This window comes from Mesoplodon bidens, assembly GCF_964165515.1.
Source record: "Mesoplodon bidens genome assembly, chromosome: 7".
NCBI lineage: Eukaryota > Metazoa > Chordata > Mammalia > Artiodactyla > Ziphiidae > Mesoplodon > Mesoplodon bidens.
The window spans coordinates 37,354,676-37,373,314 of record NC_138164.1 but is presented as its reverse complement, the minus strand read 5'-3'; the positions used below and the strand labels follow the sequence as shown (position 1 = coordinate 37,373,314).

Genomic DNA, 18,639 nt, shown 5'->3' with positions numbered 1-18,639 from the left:
AAGGGGCTTCCTAGTGTGTGGAAACCTTTCCTGCCTCACAGCTCCCTCCCACTGGTGCAGGTCCCGTCCCTATCCTTTTGTCTCTGTTTATTCTTTTTTCTTTTGCCCTACCCAGAGTGCATGGGGAGTTTCTTGCCTTTTGGGGGGTCTGAGGTCTTCTGCCAGCGTTCAGAATGTGGTCTGTAGGAGCTGTTCCACGTGTAGATGTATTTCTGGTGTATCTGTGGGGAGGAAGGTGATCTCCGTGTCTTACTCTTCCGCCATCTTCCCCCAGGCCCCTAAGGAGTTTTATTAGCAACTAATCAAGATGTTTTTTCACAAGGCTCCCGATTAGCTGTTGGTATACTAAGAGTGAATCAGAGTTAGCGTAGTTTCTGATTTCTTTACATTGTCTATGTGGATGATCATATTTTTACTGCTGGGGGTGGCGGTGGTGGGGAGTGAGGGAATGTTGCTTTCCTGCTCCTGATGTTTCAGTCCTGTCAAGAGAGCTCGTAGGGTCCTATCAGCGCTGCTTCTTTACTGACTCTGCCCCAGGGTGATCAAGTGACTTATATAGAAAGCTTGAAAAGAATTAAGTGAGCATGCTTGCCTTGACTAATTCTGTTCTCTCCCTTGAGAGTGTGAGTGTCTTCTGTTTCTCTCATTCTGTGTATTACTAGTTAGTAAATCTGCCCAATTCTGCGGTTCAGTTATGTGATCATTTCATTCAAACTGGATTCTCAAGCCAGGGTTATCAAGAGTAACAGGAATATTCGGCCCTCCATCTTTTCTCTTTTATCTTATTTCCTAATTTATTCCAAACCAAATGGAATTAAGGCATTGTACTTGCTGAAAGGTAATTAGAAGTTCCTGACACTTGGTGCATTACCTGGGAACACTGAGAAATAAAAAGAAAGGAGCAGACATTTTGGAGAGGAAAATGTCCATGTGGAAAATCTTTTGTTACTGCCAAGGAAGATAGTCTACTGCCTTGGTCTTTAATGTATGGTGGGATGTTGAAACCTTTGACTGTTTGAAAATATTTAGGTTTGTGCAGTAAACTGCTGAAGCTTAGAAAACGTTTAATGCATGCTGTATAAATGTGCCGTGCTTGCTGGGAGACTAATAAACTTGGAGGCTGAACACAATAGAAATTTACGATCTCACAGTTGTAGAGGCCAGAAGTGTGCTGTCAAGGTGTCAGCAAGGCTGCTCTCCCTACTGATGCTCTAGGGGAGATTCTATCCCTTGCCTCTTTCAGCTTCTGGTGGTTGCCAGCTTCCTTGGCTTGAGGCCACGTCACTCAGTTTTGGTCTGTGTCTTCACATCACCCCCTTTCTGTGTCTGTATCTTCTCTTTTGTGTGTCTCAAATATCCCTCTGCCCTTCTTGTATATTAAGGACAATTGTCATTCTATTTAGGACCCATCCAGCTAATATAGGATGGAAATCCCATCTCAAGATCCTTAATGACGTTTGCAAAAACCTTTTTTTTTCAAATGAGGTAACAGTCAAGGCTTAGGACATGGATATATCCTTTTGGGGGCCACCATCCAACCCACTACACCAGCCCTAAGATACTTTGATTTTGGCTGATGGCTGCAGCTTATGGTGTGGGAGAGTGGCTGTTTCTTTCGAGCCACTTAAGTAAAGGTCTGATATAAAGAAAAGGGGCATTAGGGAGTTGCAGGTGACTGAGCAATACCTGGAGCGGAATGAATAAGGCACCTGGAGGGTCTTTAGTATACAGAGACCTTTACCTGGCACTTGACTTGAGAGTGTGCAGGAGTTTACAGGGCAGGAAAGTCTCAGGCAGCCGTCCACCTTGCCTTACTCTTCAGGTACAGTTTTTCCCAAGCAGGCTTGACTGAGACAAAGACTCAATTATAAGGAAAACATGTTTTATAGAACTTGTCGGCACTGACACATATGGTCTACCGTAGGCTCAAGTGACGCCCTTCACATGTGGACCCAAGCTGACACTGGATTTGTCAATTATATTGGAGAAAGAAATGTTGTCCTAAAGGCAGCCGCCTTTGGTCTATGTAGTTCCATAGCAGGAGGCAGTGAAAATGGCCATGGCGGCATAGGACTGTCAAATCTACGCCTCAGACCTGGAGGTGTAATGTCACTCGACAGAACCCATAAACAGCTCAGTACTGCAGTGTAAACAACAAGGTCATCAAAGAGGAAGGATAACGCAAGAGTCCATGTGTGACAGATGCTCAGGGCTGTGCACTGCACATGGCAAATTCATAGTGACAAATCAATGTCAAGCTAAAAGTTTCCTCCTGGTTCGAAGTTCGCAGGTCAGAAATTTCAGTTAAATGGCATAGACTAATGGACATTCTAGTGAGGCTAAAACCAAAGAGACTTTCTCTTTCTCTCAAATGCCATTGAGTTTCTGCTATGTTCTTTGATCAAAGTCTTTACTGGATTCCGGGAACAAAAATGTGCCTAGTTTCACTCTTCTAAGAGTGGGGGATTGGCTTGCTTTTGAGATTGTTTTTAAATGTTGGGGATAGTGCTGTAAAATCAAATTGTATCTTAGTAACTCTTTAGACTCTTTAAAAGCATGGTTCATGAGAGGGTTGATAAACTGATAAAACAGCCAAGGCCCTGAGAGACCCACACCCGTGTCAGTGACAGAAGTCCAAGCTACAGATACTGAAGGAGCCCTCAGTCCCATTCAGGCAATGAAAGCCCTGTCACTGAGAATGAACCAAATGTACATTTGGGAGGATTGTTTATGGACATTTAGGACTTTGGATTTTTAACCCACAGTAACAAGGAAACTTGATTTCAAAATTGGGATTTAATACTTTGGAACCTTAATTCATAAGAGCGTGTCATGTGTGCCCTTTTAATTTGTCTGTGAAGAATTTGATACTGGCAAAGGTGTACTTACAAATTTGCAACATTTCTATGATTTCTGAATTGTATTACTGGATGCTTTTCTGTATTTAATCTTAGTTTGTCATTTGACCTCATCAAATGTCTATGGTTAGCTATGTTGTGGATGGCTGGTAGAACAAAAAGTTGTTTCTGATCATTGGATATGAGTAGCCTTGGAGTTCATTTGAATTAATGCAATTTCTCACCCATATCAGAGACTTCTGGGATGAAACTCTAAGGCATCCACCAGCAGTTCCTGGAGGCCACTCAAACGAGTAGCCCCATAAAAGTGTGAGCAGGGCTGTCCTGATAAAGGTCTATTCTTTCCTGAAGGGAGAGCCATATTCCATTAACTATAGGCTTAAAAGCATCGTTGAGTGGGTTAAGAGATTGAAAACACCAGGGGAGCATTAGTGACAGTTTCCCTTCTCATTCTTACGGGTACCAGCATGTGAAGGGAATTTGATTAGTGTAACTTTTAACCTCCCTGCTCTTATGTTCACTGACACTGGCTAGGTGAGGTGACCTACCTGACGGGCAAAGTTGGGAAGAATAACTGGCCATGCTTTGCTAAGCTCTTCTTTCCTTCCTCTTGGGAGTGAGTCTGGTGATAGAGAGACAGAAGTTCTCTGCTCCACTGTGGACATGCCCCTCTCACCTGGCTTTGCCTGGAACCAACTTGCTGCAACAAAGTGGGTAAGTCTGGATAACTCTAGAATTCAGTTGACAGACTCACTTGGCTATGTCATGAAGCCCCATTTTCCAACATGGGCTCTAACAGTAACAAGTGACATAATGTGTGGGCTCCAGTGCAAAATGAAAATATAGTGCCTCTTGTTCAAACTGCAAAGAAAAAGTCTTGTTGAAAGTATTTGCACTGGGGTGCATAGTGTCCTCCCCAAATTCATGTTCACCTGGAACCTGTGAATGTGCCCAAGTAAATTCTTTTTTCAGATAGAATTGAGATAAGATGACATCATACTAGATTAGGATGAGTCCTAAATGGGTTCTGTGGGTTGCTCTCTCTTCTCTTTTTCATACATGTCATCTTTTTCAGCAGACTGTTTGGCTAATATTGGGAAGTAACACGAGTAAGAAAGGATATGATAAGATTCCTTGGACATTCTTGTTTCTTAAAAAACAACACTTTCTTTCTGTGTTAGAAGTAAGTTCAGATTCAAATGGAAAGCATGGCCTCCACATCTGTTAACACCTTCACTTAGTCTTGGATGTGACCAGTAGCACAGAATTCTGGTGGAACACAGCAAGACTCCAAATGGGTACCAAATAAGCATGTCATGGAAAGCACACCACAAGCAGGGTGAAAACTAGATGTGAATGGGGCAGCAGGAATGGTGGCAGACACACATATTGCACACGTCTCCTCTGCTCATGCGTATATTTTATTGTCCCATAAACTTTACTTACAGAACGTAAGTTCAAAGATAAAATCATTAAGAATATTAAGACAGCAGTATCAGAGCATGAAACCAAGCAAGTGTGGGGCCTTTCTGAGCATGGTTCATCTGGGACTTGATAAACTGGTAAAAACAGCCAAGGCTGTGAGATACCCACACCATGTCAGTGACAGGAGTCCAAGCTACAGATATTGAAGGGGCCCTCAATACCACTCAGGCACTGAAAGCCCTGTCACTGAGAATGAACCAAAATATAAATTTAGGAGGATAATTTATGGAGACTTAGGACTGGATTTTTAACCCACAATAACAAGAAAACTTCATTTCAAAAGAAAGTGTGAGGTCTTCAAGTTTGCTTTCGTTATTGAGGGTCCTTTGTGGTTACATATCAATTTTGGAGTGGTTTCTTCTATTTCTGCAAAAACAGGGGATTTTGATAGGCATTGCATTAAATCTGTAGATAGCTTTGTGTAACATGGACATTTTAACAATAGTTCATGAACATGGGATGTCTTTCCATTTATTTATGTCTTCCTTAATTTCTCTCAATACTGCTGTAGTTTTCAGTGTACAAGTGTTTCATGTCTTTGGTTAAGCTTATTGCTAAGTATTTTATCCTTTTAGATGGTATTGTAAATGGAATTGTTCTCCTAATTTCTTTTTCAGATTGTTCATTGTTAATGTACAGAAATGCAAGTGATGTGTGTATGTTGATTTCATATTCTGCAAACAAACTTTGCTAAGTTCATTCTAATACATTTTTTGTTCTAATAATTTTTTGTGAAATATTTAGCACTTTCTACATCTTTTTCAATCGTTTCCCTTTCAGCCTAAATGTATCCTTAAATCTAGGGGACATTTTGACCTCCATCTTAGGCTTTCATCTTATTTCTCAACTTATTCAGTCTTAGTTATTGAGTGTTCTCCTTATTGTTTGCCACTTTGGAGAATCCAACAAAATGTTCTACTCAAGGTGAGACATCTTTTCTCTTCCGCCTCTGAACCTGAATATCACTTATTACTTACTTCATTCTCTTAGCACTTAGCATTCGAAGTTTAACGGGTGATCTTTCTTAAAGGAGGCCAATATGCTCACCGAATTCAAGACCTCTGGTGAGTTGTGTCAAGTGTATAGGAATCATATTAACTTGTTGGCTGTTAGCACCCCTGGAAACATTTTTAAAGTGGCCTTTGACATTGATATTCAGGTATATTGAGCACCACATTAAAGAGTTTAACAGAATAAGAGTAGGCTGGTCTTTCCTAAAGCAGAGTTTATTCAAGGGTGACCTTTTCGTAACCTGCATCAGGCTCATCCGCATTGAGTCACTGAGTGCCCTCAACCCCCCTAAACTGTAAACTTTTTTTTTTCTTTTTCTTTTTTGTGGTACGCGGGCCTCTCACTGTTGTGGCCTCTCCTGTTGCGGAGCACAGGCTCCAGACGCGCAGCACAGGTTCCAGACATGCAGGCTCAGCGGCCATGGCTCGCGGGCCCAGCCGCTCCGCGGCATGTGGGATCCTCCCGGACCGGGGCACAAACCCGTGTCCCCTGCATCAGCAGGCGGACTCTCAACCACTGTGCCACCAGGGAAGCCCCTGTAAACTTCTTATACACAAGAATTATGTTTTATAGCTCTTGTTCCCCTTCCCTATACCTAAACATACCTGGAATAGAAGGTGCCTCTACGAACAGGTGTTGCTTTAGTTTAAACTACATTAAGTACATGTATATGTTCATTTCCCTCTGGGAAAGGAGGCTACTTTCCACAGGATAAAAATATCAAGCCTTTAAACTTCCTTGAACCCATAGATATATAAATAGTTGCATAACTATCCTCCCTCTATACAACTCTAAGATGATCATATCAAAGTATGGTCATTAATTGTTTTTAATTGCAAACAGATAATAAGCAAAGTGTAAGGAATTTCTTCCACCAAAGTAAAGGCCGAAGTTCAAAAAGTCAAATTAATATGGGATTTGTTACTATTCTAAATAGTAAAGAACACTGACAAGAAATAGCACAGTGCTGGTTGCTATTATCATCTTTTCATTTTCCATGACTGTTGTTTATATTATCTTCATGGGATTTCACTGAAATTATCAAGGTTTTTTAATAGTCACTAAAAAACAAAATGCCTTGAAATGCCAATACAAAGAAAAATGAGTCAGAACATGAAAAAGTGTTTTAGACAAGTTGACGACATATATTCTTTGCTCATTTCTCTTTTTGAGACAACTTCCATCTTCTTCACACCCACATGTACAATACACTGAATAAAATACAACCCCATCACTCGATGGTGATAAGAAAAGGAAAGATAAGCCGGTTCCAGAAAATCCCTCTATTCCTAGTATCTTGTTGCATCTGGCAAAAAAGAGCATTTTGAAATATTCTCTAAAGTTTTGTATTTTATTTTATAATAATTTACTTATTTATCTCAATGTAAATATTAAAAACGCATGAGAAATATGTTAACATTCGGCATTTGACTATTCTTATCTACTTCCTTAATGTTTCCTTTGCCTCCTATGATGATCTTTTGGGATAGACAGCACATACCACTCTCATACTCCCCAGACTCTACAGCCCCATACACATGCAAAATAGCTTGTGTGGGGATGTGTTAACATATACTTGGTTGAGGCAGGAAGGCTGTAGAGTACATCGTTTTTACACCTCAACATTTTAAGAGTTTTTGGAAAGTAACCCTAGTTTGAGTGCAAGTTCCATCGATTTATCAAATGCATTTCAGGTATATCTAGGTATGTGCAGTCATATGGTAAGGCTATATTACTGGGAGACTATTTACATGAGCAAGTGAAAAGAAATCAGTGAAAGAATATATTATAACCAAGAGTCAGATATAATAGGTCAATCAAATAGAATGTAGATCCCAGGAACATATCCACACATATAAGGACAATTGATTTTTCAACAGAGGTGCAAAGCCAATTTTGAGGAGAAAGGATAGTCTTCTTGACAAATGGTGCTGGAAGCATGTAGTACATGGATATAGTGCCTAGTTCACCATATGCAAAAGTATGACCTTTGATCCCTACTTCACACCATATAAAGAATTAACTAAATGTAGATCAAAACATAAATCTCTAAAACTTGGACACAATCTTTTTGACCTTGGGTTAAGCAAAGATTTCCTAGAGATGACACCAAAAACAAGATCCATAAAAGAAAAAAAGTAATAAATTGGGTTTCATCTTTGGAAGCCATTATTAATAAAAGAAAAGCCACAGGTTGGAAGAAAATATTTACAAATTATACACCTGAAAAGACTTGTGCCTCTAACACGTAGAGAACTCTCAAAACTCAGTAATTAGAAAAAAAATTTTAAATTAACAATATGGGTAAGAATATTTAAAAAGAGATCCTGCCAAGGAGGTGTACGGACGCAAATAAGCACATGACGTTGCTCAATGTAATCCATTATTAGCTCTATGGAAATGAACGCCCCAGGAGATACCACTACACACCTACTGAATGGCTAAACTTAGAAAAGTCCAACCACACCGAGTACTGGTGAGGCAGTGTAGGAACTGCGCGGCTTTTACATGCTAGTGGGAGGGCAAGAGTGCAGTCACTTCAGTCCGCAGTTTGGCCGTTTCTTCATAAGTTGAACGTACACCTACCGTATGACCCAGCCTTTCTGCACCCGGATATTTACGCAAGAAAAATGAAAGCATATGTGCACACAAAGACTTGTACATGGATCATCATAGCATCTTTATTTCTAATAGACAGAATTGAAACAACCTCGAGCACCCATCAACAAGAGAATGAATAAATATACTGTGGTATACCCATACAGTGAAACACTATTCAGCAAAACAAAGTGATAAACTATTGACACCCACCAAAACATGAATTACTCTCCAAATAATTACATTGAGTGAAAGACGCCAGATAAAAGAGTCCTCAGTGTGTGAATCCCTTTATCTAAATTTCTAGAAAAATGCAAACACGTCTCTAATGAAAGGAAGCATATCAGTGCTCACTTGGGGATGTGGAGGGCTGGAATGTGAGGGGAAAAAAGGGGCTTTATGAATGAGGCATAAACACTTGCAAGTGATGGATATGTTCCTTTTCTTGATTGTGTTGGCAGTTCCATGGGTATATGCATATTTCAGAATTTAAATTGTGTTTTTAAGTATGTGCAGTGTACTGTGTCCATTCTATTTAAGAGAGCCATTAAAAAAAGACTAAGAACAGACGTTTGTCTCAACGAATAAATGTAACAAAGAACAGAAAAGTCAACTACAGTATGATCTCTGTCAGTTGAATTTTCCTGTAGTTTATTTCCTCAAAAAATATATCCCAGTTCTTAAAAGAGATGGGACTCTTAATAAATGGTTAAAAAAACCCAGCAAAGCCATCAGCAGGGTGAGCTCCGGCTACTTTTCAATTGTGAGACACTAGGTGCACAGTGCAGACATGCTAGGGTGTTTGTTCTTCCTGCCCAATATTTTAGAGAGGATATGAAACACCCCCGTTAAATGCCTGCAAGTGATGCCCAGAGTGGAGTTTGGAGAATGATGGCTGTGATCTTTAATATGGTTGTGCCTTTGTAAAGAATCTCACTCAGAATTTCCAGGGTAATTTTGGAGTCCATTTTTTTTGTGTTTTTTGGATGATATATATGTAACTCACCTGAAGAATATACCCACGTAGACTTGAAGTTAGGGACCAGCTGGTGTAAATCTGTGTGGTTATCTCCTGACCTAACCTTTTAGCTTCTTTTTGCTCCTTGATTGTAGTTAAGCTTCATCTTGCCTCAGGGACTTTGTATTCGCTGTTCCCATGTTTTGGAAATATTATTTCCAGAAAAATTTTCCATAACTGATTCCTTTCTATTCTTTGGCACTCATCTCTTCAAGATATTTTTTCCTTGATTGTCCTACTAGCCTAACTCAGTCCCAATTTAACAGATTACCTTACTTCTTTCACAGAATAATAATCAAACCAAATATTATCTTTGGTGTCTCTTTGTATTTAGATGAACTTCTTCCCAAAGAACTCAAGCCCCCCAGTGACAGAGGTTGTTACCTTTCTTATCCCTTATTCTGGGTCTTAGAACTGTGTCTGGCATGTAGTAATCACTCGAGGTCTGTTGACTGTGTAAAGAATATGTGAGTAGATGAAGAGATTTGGAGTTATTTGAGGTCGCTCTTAATGATGGCTGGTGTTGGTGATTAAAGTTGTAGGTTTTAGAGTTGGAAGTGATCTTGCTGAGTCTCACAGTTATGGCAAATCTCTCCCTACTGTAGCATCCCTGACAGATGATCAAGTCTGAGCTTGAATAACTGTATATGAAAGACCCTAACCAGGGCACCCTCCTAGCTCTGCCAGGTCAGATAGAATTTTGGACTATTCTCTTTCTCTCTCTTGTAGACAGCCACTGTCATTTGGTAAGCCATAAGCCTTCCTTTGCTTTGACTGTGGTTAGTGTGTTTGCTGGATTTCTAAAATATATTTTTAGTGTTTACTTGTTTAGATTGAAAAGATTGGGCTATATTTTTAAAAGTTTATCCCTCCATTTTGGAAGGCCTTTTAAGTTGAGATATTGCATGCAAGAGAGCTAAGGGAATTCTGGACTCCATATTTTCGTTTTTACCTTTTTTTTTTTCTCAGACTTTGAACTAACAATGGCTAAGAATGAGAGGCACTCAGACCCGAATATTTTTTCCCTTGTCAAGCACAGAGAATATGGGAAAGAATGAAATTGGGAAATTGTTTTGCTCCTCTTCCTTTCCTCCTTTTTGGTCAGTTACCTTAGTCGTCCACCTCACTTTGTATTTCTAGCCTGGCTTCAGAAGACCTGAATTTGATGAACTACACACTGATGGAGTAGTAGATTGCTAGAAGGAATGGCGGCTTCACAGAATTATTTTCAAGAAGGATGGTCCAGCCAATTTCCTCACTTCCACTGTGAAAGGAGTTCCCTATTCCTAAGAAAATGGACCTATGTCCGACTGACACAGAAGATGGAGATGTATCCCAGTGCATGTATATATGTATATCTATTAAATTTATGTATATATATATAATGCCTAATGGAAACATCTCAGATGTTCTCTTTGGTATTTTTCTTTAATTTTACTTATAAAATTGTGACCATTTTTTAATTCAAAAGAGGAGAACCTTAAAAATTAATTAAGAAGACATCCTCAGTAGTCTAAGGTTCAGAGTGACTTGGCAGAGAAAATTGCTGAATGGTTAGATAATAGTGCTGGTATGCTTGGCTATTGTAACACTTTCCATTTGAGTTTCTCTTCCTTGAAATTACAAGAACTATATGACTCAAGAGAAAGATTGATAATTAGGAATATTCTGCTTGCTTTATTTTATTTATTTTGTTGTTGTCGTTGTTGCGGTACGCGGGCCTCTCACTGCTGCGGCATCTCCCGTTGCGGAGCACAGGCTCCGGACGCGCAGGCCCAGCGGCCATGGCTCACGGGCCCAGCCGCTCCGCGGCATGTGGGATCCTCCTGGGCACGAACCCGTCTCCCCTGCATCGGCAGGCAGACTCCCAACCACTGTGCCACCAGGGAAGCCCCTCTGCTTGCTTTTTATATAGCGTATTGAAGAACATTTTAATTATTTGGAGGTCATAGGAAGGAACCTTCATGATCTAAGTTTTGAACAAGTAGTGTTGCAACACAAAGCTATGACTTAAAAAGGAAATTTGAAATGACCTATTTCTTTTGGCATCTCAATCCAGATATCTGTCAGTAAAATGAGTCACTTTTCAGTCAAATGGGTGGTCAGCAATATAATTTTTTATTGGGAAGCTGAAAGACACCATTGCCAAGCAGAGCACCTGCAGTGTTCACATCTATATTTGAGCATCTTTCGTTTTCCCAAGGGGTGCAAGTGAAGAGAAGGCAGGCAGAGAAATGGCACTTGAATAAAGTTTTTCAAGATGGATAGAACAGAGAGCATTCCCAGAGGCAGGTCAAGTCCAACCCAAGAACAACTCTCTCAGTGCTTTCACAACTAGGTAAAATACAAGACCAGTAGTAACTCAGCTCTCAAATCAGTGCTGAAATCCAGTGGAAGGTTGTTAATATTGATACGGTTAACATACATCAAATAGGATTACTGAATTTTCTGAATCCAACTGAACTCCCAGGATTGTTTGGTTTCATAGGCTATTGGGCTCAAGACGCATTTGGTTTTAAATAATCCTTCCTAAAATGTTCAGCTTTCAGTCTAATATGATTGAAACCCAGCTTGAGTGTGTCTTATAATACACTGGACTGGAAAGACTATGGGCATTGAATTATTCAAAACATGGCAGGCGAAGGAGTGATATGTGGGGAGGATGTGATCATAGAAATGAGTGAGACTTGATATGTCTTGTTATCCCATTTGATTTACCTGTTAGAACTCTTCCAAATATTAGAGGAAAGAAATCAATATCAATTTTCACCTGTCACGTTCCACACTTCAATGATGAATGAATGTCAAATTTGACCACAGTTTTCTGTACCACCTGCTCTGAAATAATATTTCTGGGCCTTTATTAAAAATGTAAAATTTTCATTGAATTTCCAAATATGATTCTGCAGTGGCTAATTCAGCTTGTTTTATTAGTAAGCAAGTTCTGATGAGTAATACTAATTTAATAAGCCTGCATGTGAGGTTAAAGTGTCAACTATTCCTGCCGAAGGTGATGACATATGACTGTGATGAGGTGGTAGGGCACTCACCTTCCTGAACGAACCCTGCGAGCACACAGTTCTTGGGAGAAACCAGTACTGCATATAGTAGCAAATCTGATATCATTTTGCATGTCTCCTGTAGCAGTGGAATGCGCACACATACAAACATGATCATGGGTGAAAAAACACACATGCGTACCTTAGAGGCTTACATTAATTTCTGAATATAGTTCTCCGGAAAGAAAAAGCTTCACTGATGATTTGTATTTTTATAGTTTATTGTTTTATCCATACTAAAACACTTCATGAAATCACTTCCTGTTTTGTTGTCCATGGAATCCTTTCCATTTTGAGATGCTAAATATAAATCGAAATAATGATTATAGTCCTTGGCCATGAAAGACTAAGTTACAGAGAACCCGGTGACTGGAGGTCAGAGCTGCCACGGAATTATTCTCTGCTCCAGAGACCATCAGAATATCACTGTGTACCCACTTAAGGATAGAATGCTGCTATTGAGAAACGAGCTCTCTTTTATTTCTACTAAAAGGAGAGAACAGTAGGGGACCTTGGCTGCGCGAGTGTATGAGACTTTCTCTGTTTTGTACAATAAGCCAAAAACAATACATGAAATAGCCTCACGCCTTTTGTCTTTTGTACCCAGCTCCTTCCTGTATTGCTCCTGATCCATTACACTTAAATCAACAAGAGTTGCTTGAACATTTTGACAGTTATGTTCCCCATACCCTGAAGCCTTTTTAAAGGGTTACTGAGATAAAGCTATTTCAAAAATACTCCCTCCAAATTTTTTCAGGGTGGCATCAATGAAAGTAACTTAGAGGAAAAAAACTTGAGTTCCTGGCCTACCCCTCTAAGGCCAGGCAAGCATAAACCTTCATAGCAAAACCTAAGTTTGCTCCCAGTTGAGAATTTGGTTTCCACGGTCTTATATAAAAAGTATATGGAGACTTTAATTCCCTATAAGCCCTTTCCAAAGAGTGAATACAGTTCATCATTCGTAAGAGATGATGAAAGTTACAATTTTGTTGAATAGGTGGAATATATATTACATATAATATACATATTTATTTTTAATATATATATATATATATATAATACATATAAAGTTACTATTCAGAGTCCTAAAACGTGGATTTTTCTTACTTACCAAGAATGAACAGTAACTTGATCTCTAAACAATAAAGCACCTGGTCATAACAGAATCATAACAAATATTTGATATCAGAATGAATTCACTGTTCAGGTGTAAAGAGGGAATAGCTTCAGTTTTCCTCTTTCGTGCACCCCATTATTGCATCCTGGAAAGAGGGGATTTTCTTGATTTTAATCTAAAGGAGAAATGGTCACTTTTGTTGAGATGGAAATTGACCACCTCAGTAGGCAGAGGCACTGTTTTTATTTGGCTGAATTCATGTTTCTAGTGATAATTCAAGGTGTAATAGGGTTTTCTCAGCCACTCCAAAATCTGAAAATGATAAGCATCTCACCAGAGTTTCAGGATGGCCCATTACCTATTCTGTGGAAAGGATATTCAAAATACCATGCTTCATCAATGTCTTCTTTGACTTATTAATGAATGGACAACTACTGAGTTAAGACAGTGTCTTATCCTTGCTTCAAAAAAATAAAAACAAAAAACCCCCACAAACACAAAAAAACTGTTAACAATGAAAACTTATTATGCCAGGCCTTAGTATGGCCTGACTTGGAAATTTAGTTTCAGAGGCTTTTGTGAATATACCAAGGAAAGAGGACCTAGGTGTATCTTATTCCCACAGGCCGCCAATAAATATTTGCTTAACGGACAAAATATGAATATATAGTGTAGGAGAGAACCTGACAGATGCTTCACATTATTGAGTGATAGCAATGCCCAAACTCATCTGTGATCAAACACTATGAAAGTATCCTCCTAAGGATAAACTTATTACAAATAAGAAGTGAAAATTCAATTATGCAGATACTTTCAGTGTCAGCTCTGATATGCAAAAAGCATGGAAGTTGTCACTGTATCTTGTCCTTACAAGATAATGCTGTACAAAATGAAAATCAGTGACTTTTCTCAGACGTGATTAATAAAACATGTAACTATGAAAGAATTTTCGAACAGTAATTATGTATGTGTATATATGTGTCTCTGAAAAATCTTTGTCAAAGAAAACTGAGGCTATCAGTATAAACTTCTTTAACTTCTCTCTCTTCTTACCTTTATTTCCTCCCAAACTTACCAGTATCCATCCAGCTCGAAGGATACAAGTGATTTTTATATACTGTGCAAGGTGTTTTTCTTATTCATATGTCCGTGTTTCCCCAATTCTCTAAATTATTATCTACATCTTCAGGATCTCCTTTATTGGTTCCTTCATTTCAACATGTAAAATAGAAGTCCTTCTCATTCTAAAAAATTCTTTTTTGCTAATTATTTTCTCTTTTCATCCAAACCCCTTGAGAGCAGCCTCTTCCCACTGTCCTCACTAGCCCCGCCTGGCCCCGACAGGCAGCCCTACACCCTCAGTTTATTGCCATCTGGCTTTTTGTCCACCACTTCCCTGCACTGCTCTCAGGTCACTGGGGACCTAACTGCCCAAATCCAATGGACACTCACAGTCTCTGAAGGACGACGCTGGCATCTCCTTCCTCCTTCTGGAATCTCTGTCACCTCTCTCCTTCCCAGAATTCTTTCTCTGCTTATCACTTAAACGTTGTCAGGACTCACAGTTCTCTGACATCTCATCCATTTTCATGATTTTAATGACTGCTGCTATGTGCTGAGGACATTCAAATTTTTATCTCTCCATGTCCTCACGTGCATGTCCAGTTATCTACCAGTTTGTCTTCGGAATTCTACAGGTGCTTCAAAATTCTACATGTCCAGAACTAAAGTCTTTTCCCCACTTCAGTTCTTTATCCCCTATTTCCAAACTCAATGATACCACCACCCAACCTTAGTCACACAGATGGGGGTTCAGCCTCCGCCTCCTACTTCTTCGTTACTTCCCAAGGTCAAGTCTTGCTGGTAATTTCCTAAATACAATTAGAACTTATTTCCTCCCTTCATCTATACCTTATTTCAGACCCCTTTCTTCTTGCTATTACCTGGTCTAGAAGTTACGAAATTGCTGTTCGGTGGAACCAGTTGTTAGACATTCTATTAAAAAAGGACTCTAGGGTCAAATAGCTTTGAGGATGGCTGTGTACCATACGCCTGCTGTGACGATCCAGAATGAACATTAGCCTACAGCAGCCCCGAGAAGCTGTACAGTAAAGAAACCTGATTAACTCTACTTAAGCCAGGTTCTCCCTTCTGCCGGCCTATAAACCTTTCAGTAGGGACAGGAGAGGAGGTGGCAGCGTGAAAATCCCACTTGAAAATATAAAGCACTGCTCCTCAGAAGAGTGGGGCATAATTATCTCCAGGCTTCTTCAGATTCCTCATCCATACTGACGTCAGTGGTCTAAAATGCCACCTGAACTTGTCCTTTCCATTCTTAGCTATTTTCTGAGGAAACCAGCTCCACGCACATGGTTGGTTAAGACATGCTCTCCTCCTCCTCGCTGCCTCCTTTAGGGGCACTTGCCGCTGCCTGGGGACACTGCACTGATCCTCCAGAGCCTGTGCCTCTGTAACACACCCCTCGCACACTCACGGCTCTGGACTTCCGCTGTCCACTCTGCCTTGAGTATCCTTGCCTTTCACCGGCTGACTCACCAGTTTCTCACGAGTCCTTTAAGACTTAGCTTAGGGACTGCCCCTTTTGATGACTTTTCTTTGCCTCACGGCTCCCCCTCTTCTTCCACAAACACTGACTAAACGCCCTGAATATGCCCGTCACAGCAGGTCACGTGCAGGATGAGACATCTGCTGTGCGTCTTCCCCTCTCACTCCACTGCTAGAGGGCCAACACTACATCTTGCTCATTGTTTCACTCCTCTAACACTCAACCCATGACTAATGAACTAACTACTACTGTAGTAGCCCTCTTAGTAACAATCAGGCAGGACCTTCTACAACAAATCTGACACTCCAGCTTTTCTCTGATCTCACCTTTCACTCTGATTGAACTAAAGACTTACGTGTACATGTTTTACCAGGGAGACATAATTTAATCCAGAGATGTGTCATCACATACTCTTACATACTCTGCCATTTAAAAATTCTGCTCACGATGGGGGAAGGAGACAGGTGTGCTTTCTGACAGCCCCACTGTTTTTGCACTTCTAGTGGTCACTGGCTTCTCTCTCAGTGCCTTCCTTAAACCCTTCTTAACAAGGGAACAGGATAACAAAGTAATTAAGAGCCTGGTTACAGCCTATGTGTGAACAGAAACATAAACAGGGACATAGAGAATAGACTGGCGGTTGCCAAGGAGGAGGGGGTGGGAGAGGGTTGGATTGGGAGTTTGGGATTAGCAGGTGCAAACTGGTGTATATACAGCATGGATAAACAAAAAGGTCCTACATGGGACTTCCCTGGTGGCGCAGTGGTTAAGAATACGCCTGCCAATGCAGGGGACATGGGTTCAAGCCCTGGTCCGGGAAGATCCCACATGCCAGAGAGCAACTAAGCCGGATGTCACAACTACTGAAGTCCAGGCACCTAGAGCCCGTGCTCTGCAACAAGAGAAGCCACCACAATGAGAAGCATGTGCACCTCAACTAGAGGAAGCCCACGTGCAGCAACAAAGGCCAAACACAGCCAAAAATAAATACATACATGCATTTATTTTTAAAAAGTGCATGTATTTAAAAAAAACCCAAAAAGTTCCTACTGTAGAGCACAGGGAACTATATTCTATATCCTGTGATAAACCGTAATGGAAAAGAATATGAAAAAGAATGTACATAAACGTGTAACTGAGTCACTTTCCTGTACAGCAGTAATTAACACAACACTGTAATTCAAGTGTATGTCAATAAAAAATAAAATTTAAAAAAATTGCCAGAAAAATAGTCACATAAGGGGAACTTCCCTGGTGGTCCACTGGTTAAGACTTTGCCTTCCAAAGGAGGGGGTGAGGGTTCAATCCCTGGTCGGGGAGCTAAGATCCCACATGCCTTGAGGCCAAAAAACCAAAATATAAAACAGAAGCAATACTGTAACAAATGCAATAAACACTTTAAAAATGGTTGACAGCATAAAAAATCTTTAAAGAAAAAATTCACATAAATCAGAAACAAATGAAAGATAATAAAGTCCATACATTAAAAAAAAAAAAAAGAGCATGGGTTCGGGTCACATTGCAACTTCCCACTTACTTATAGCTGTGTTATTCTGGGCAACTCACATAATTTCTCCTCAGACTGTTCATCTATAAAATGGGGATGGTAAGAGTTCCCTACCTCAGAGCGTTGCTGTAATCCATAAACACGGTTAAGTGCCTTGGTAAATGTTTGAGGCTCTCTGGTTATTATGAATTAAAATATGTCAATGGCTTCTGGCCGTGTGATTTATATAATAGTTTGATGTTTAACCAAATGGTAAAACTATTCCATTTATTATTCCCATCTCTTTTTAACCCTTAGCCTGCTTTGTTGTTTATGTTTTCTGCCACCACAGAGTGCTAGTTCCAGGAGAGTAAAGGCTTTATTTTGTTCACTGCTGAAAGCAACAGCACCCAGAAAAGTACTGTACATATGAAGCCCTCAGTAAACACTAGCTGAATGAATGGTGCAAAGTGTTACAAGGAAAAGTACACCCAAACTTTCATTATAATAAAAAAGTATAGATAAAAAAATCTTTCTCTAATGGCTTCCAGTCAAGTAACTGAAAACACCATATGCTATAATAAAAACATAAGTAATTTATGAAAATTTGAAGGCAAAAACATAATTTTAAAAGATTTAGACCTACGTTAGGTGTGATAGAGTATGGATGCTTTCTTGAAATTCACAATCAGATCCAAGAGTATCACTTTCAGACTGTTCTAGTAGACTGAGTTTACTTTTAGTTGTCTTTGATGACACAGTCACTATTCTACTCTCTTTCTTAACAGAAATGTGTTTTTTCGAAGACTCACTTTTAATTGGTTTATTAACCAAAGAATTATTTTGCCCAATTCCTTTGCTTTTCTGCTTTACAGGTGAGTCAGAGCAGGAATGCAGGTCCTTCCCAGGTTGTTTCTTAGCAGAGTATTTTTTGGTCTATTCACCTGCTGTGCTCATTTTCTCTGAAGAAGACCTGCTATTTCTAGATAATTCTTCTTCTTTTCTTTGACTTCCAGTTCCAGAAATGACGTCTGCTGAAGGAGAATATGTTCTAGCAATGAAATCTTCAAAAGACTCCTGCCGCTGCTCTGTGACTGGGACCCCCAGGTTGTCTTTGGAAGTTTCTAAGGCCTCCTGAGTAGACGCTGGGACACGGAAGGAGTCGAGAGGCAAAGGAATCCTAGCATCACCTGTAATTTTCAGAAAGTGGAGGGGAAGACAAAAGACAAGACAAAAATTCAGTGATGAACAAAGCCAACCATTAAAAAGTAGAGTTCAAAACTTCAATGTTACTCTGTAATCTTATTACTAACACAGTCAATTGATTAATCAGAAGATTTCAGAGCCAGTTTTTTTTGTAATTATATCTTGCCAAGTGATTCTCAGCTTAACCTAGCTATAACCAAGGCTATGTCCGCTACGTTTTCAGACTTTGGTGATT

General features: G+C 39.9%; 1 protein-coding gene and 1 pseudogene across 2 annotated transcripts in view; one reads left to right on the top strand and one right to left on the bottom strand.

The window, feature by feature from the left end:
* The window catches only part of LOC308620761 (uncharacterized protein), a gene marked incomplete at its 3' end in the record, with an annotated part of 448,069 nt that overhangs the window by 93,697 nt on the left and 335,733 nt on the right, over nt 1-18,639 (top strand). The gene's annotated exons all lie outside the window — the stretch shown is intronic.
* Nucleotides 17,553-18,639, bottom strand: part of LOC308620057 (centrosomal protein of 78 kDa-like) — a 220,436-nt pseudogene continuing 219,349 nt past the window's right edge. Inside the window, exon 17 of the transcript in view lies at nt 17,553-18,404. The product of the transcript in view is annotated as a centrosomal protein of 78 kDa-like (transcript). The remainder of the gene's footprint in view (nt 18,405-18,639) is intronic.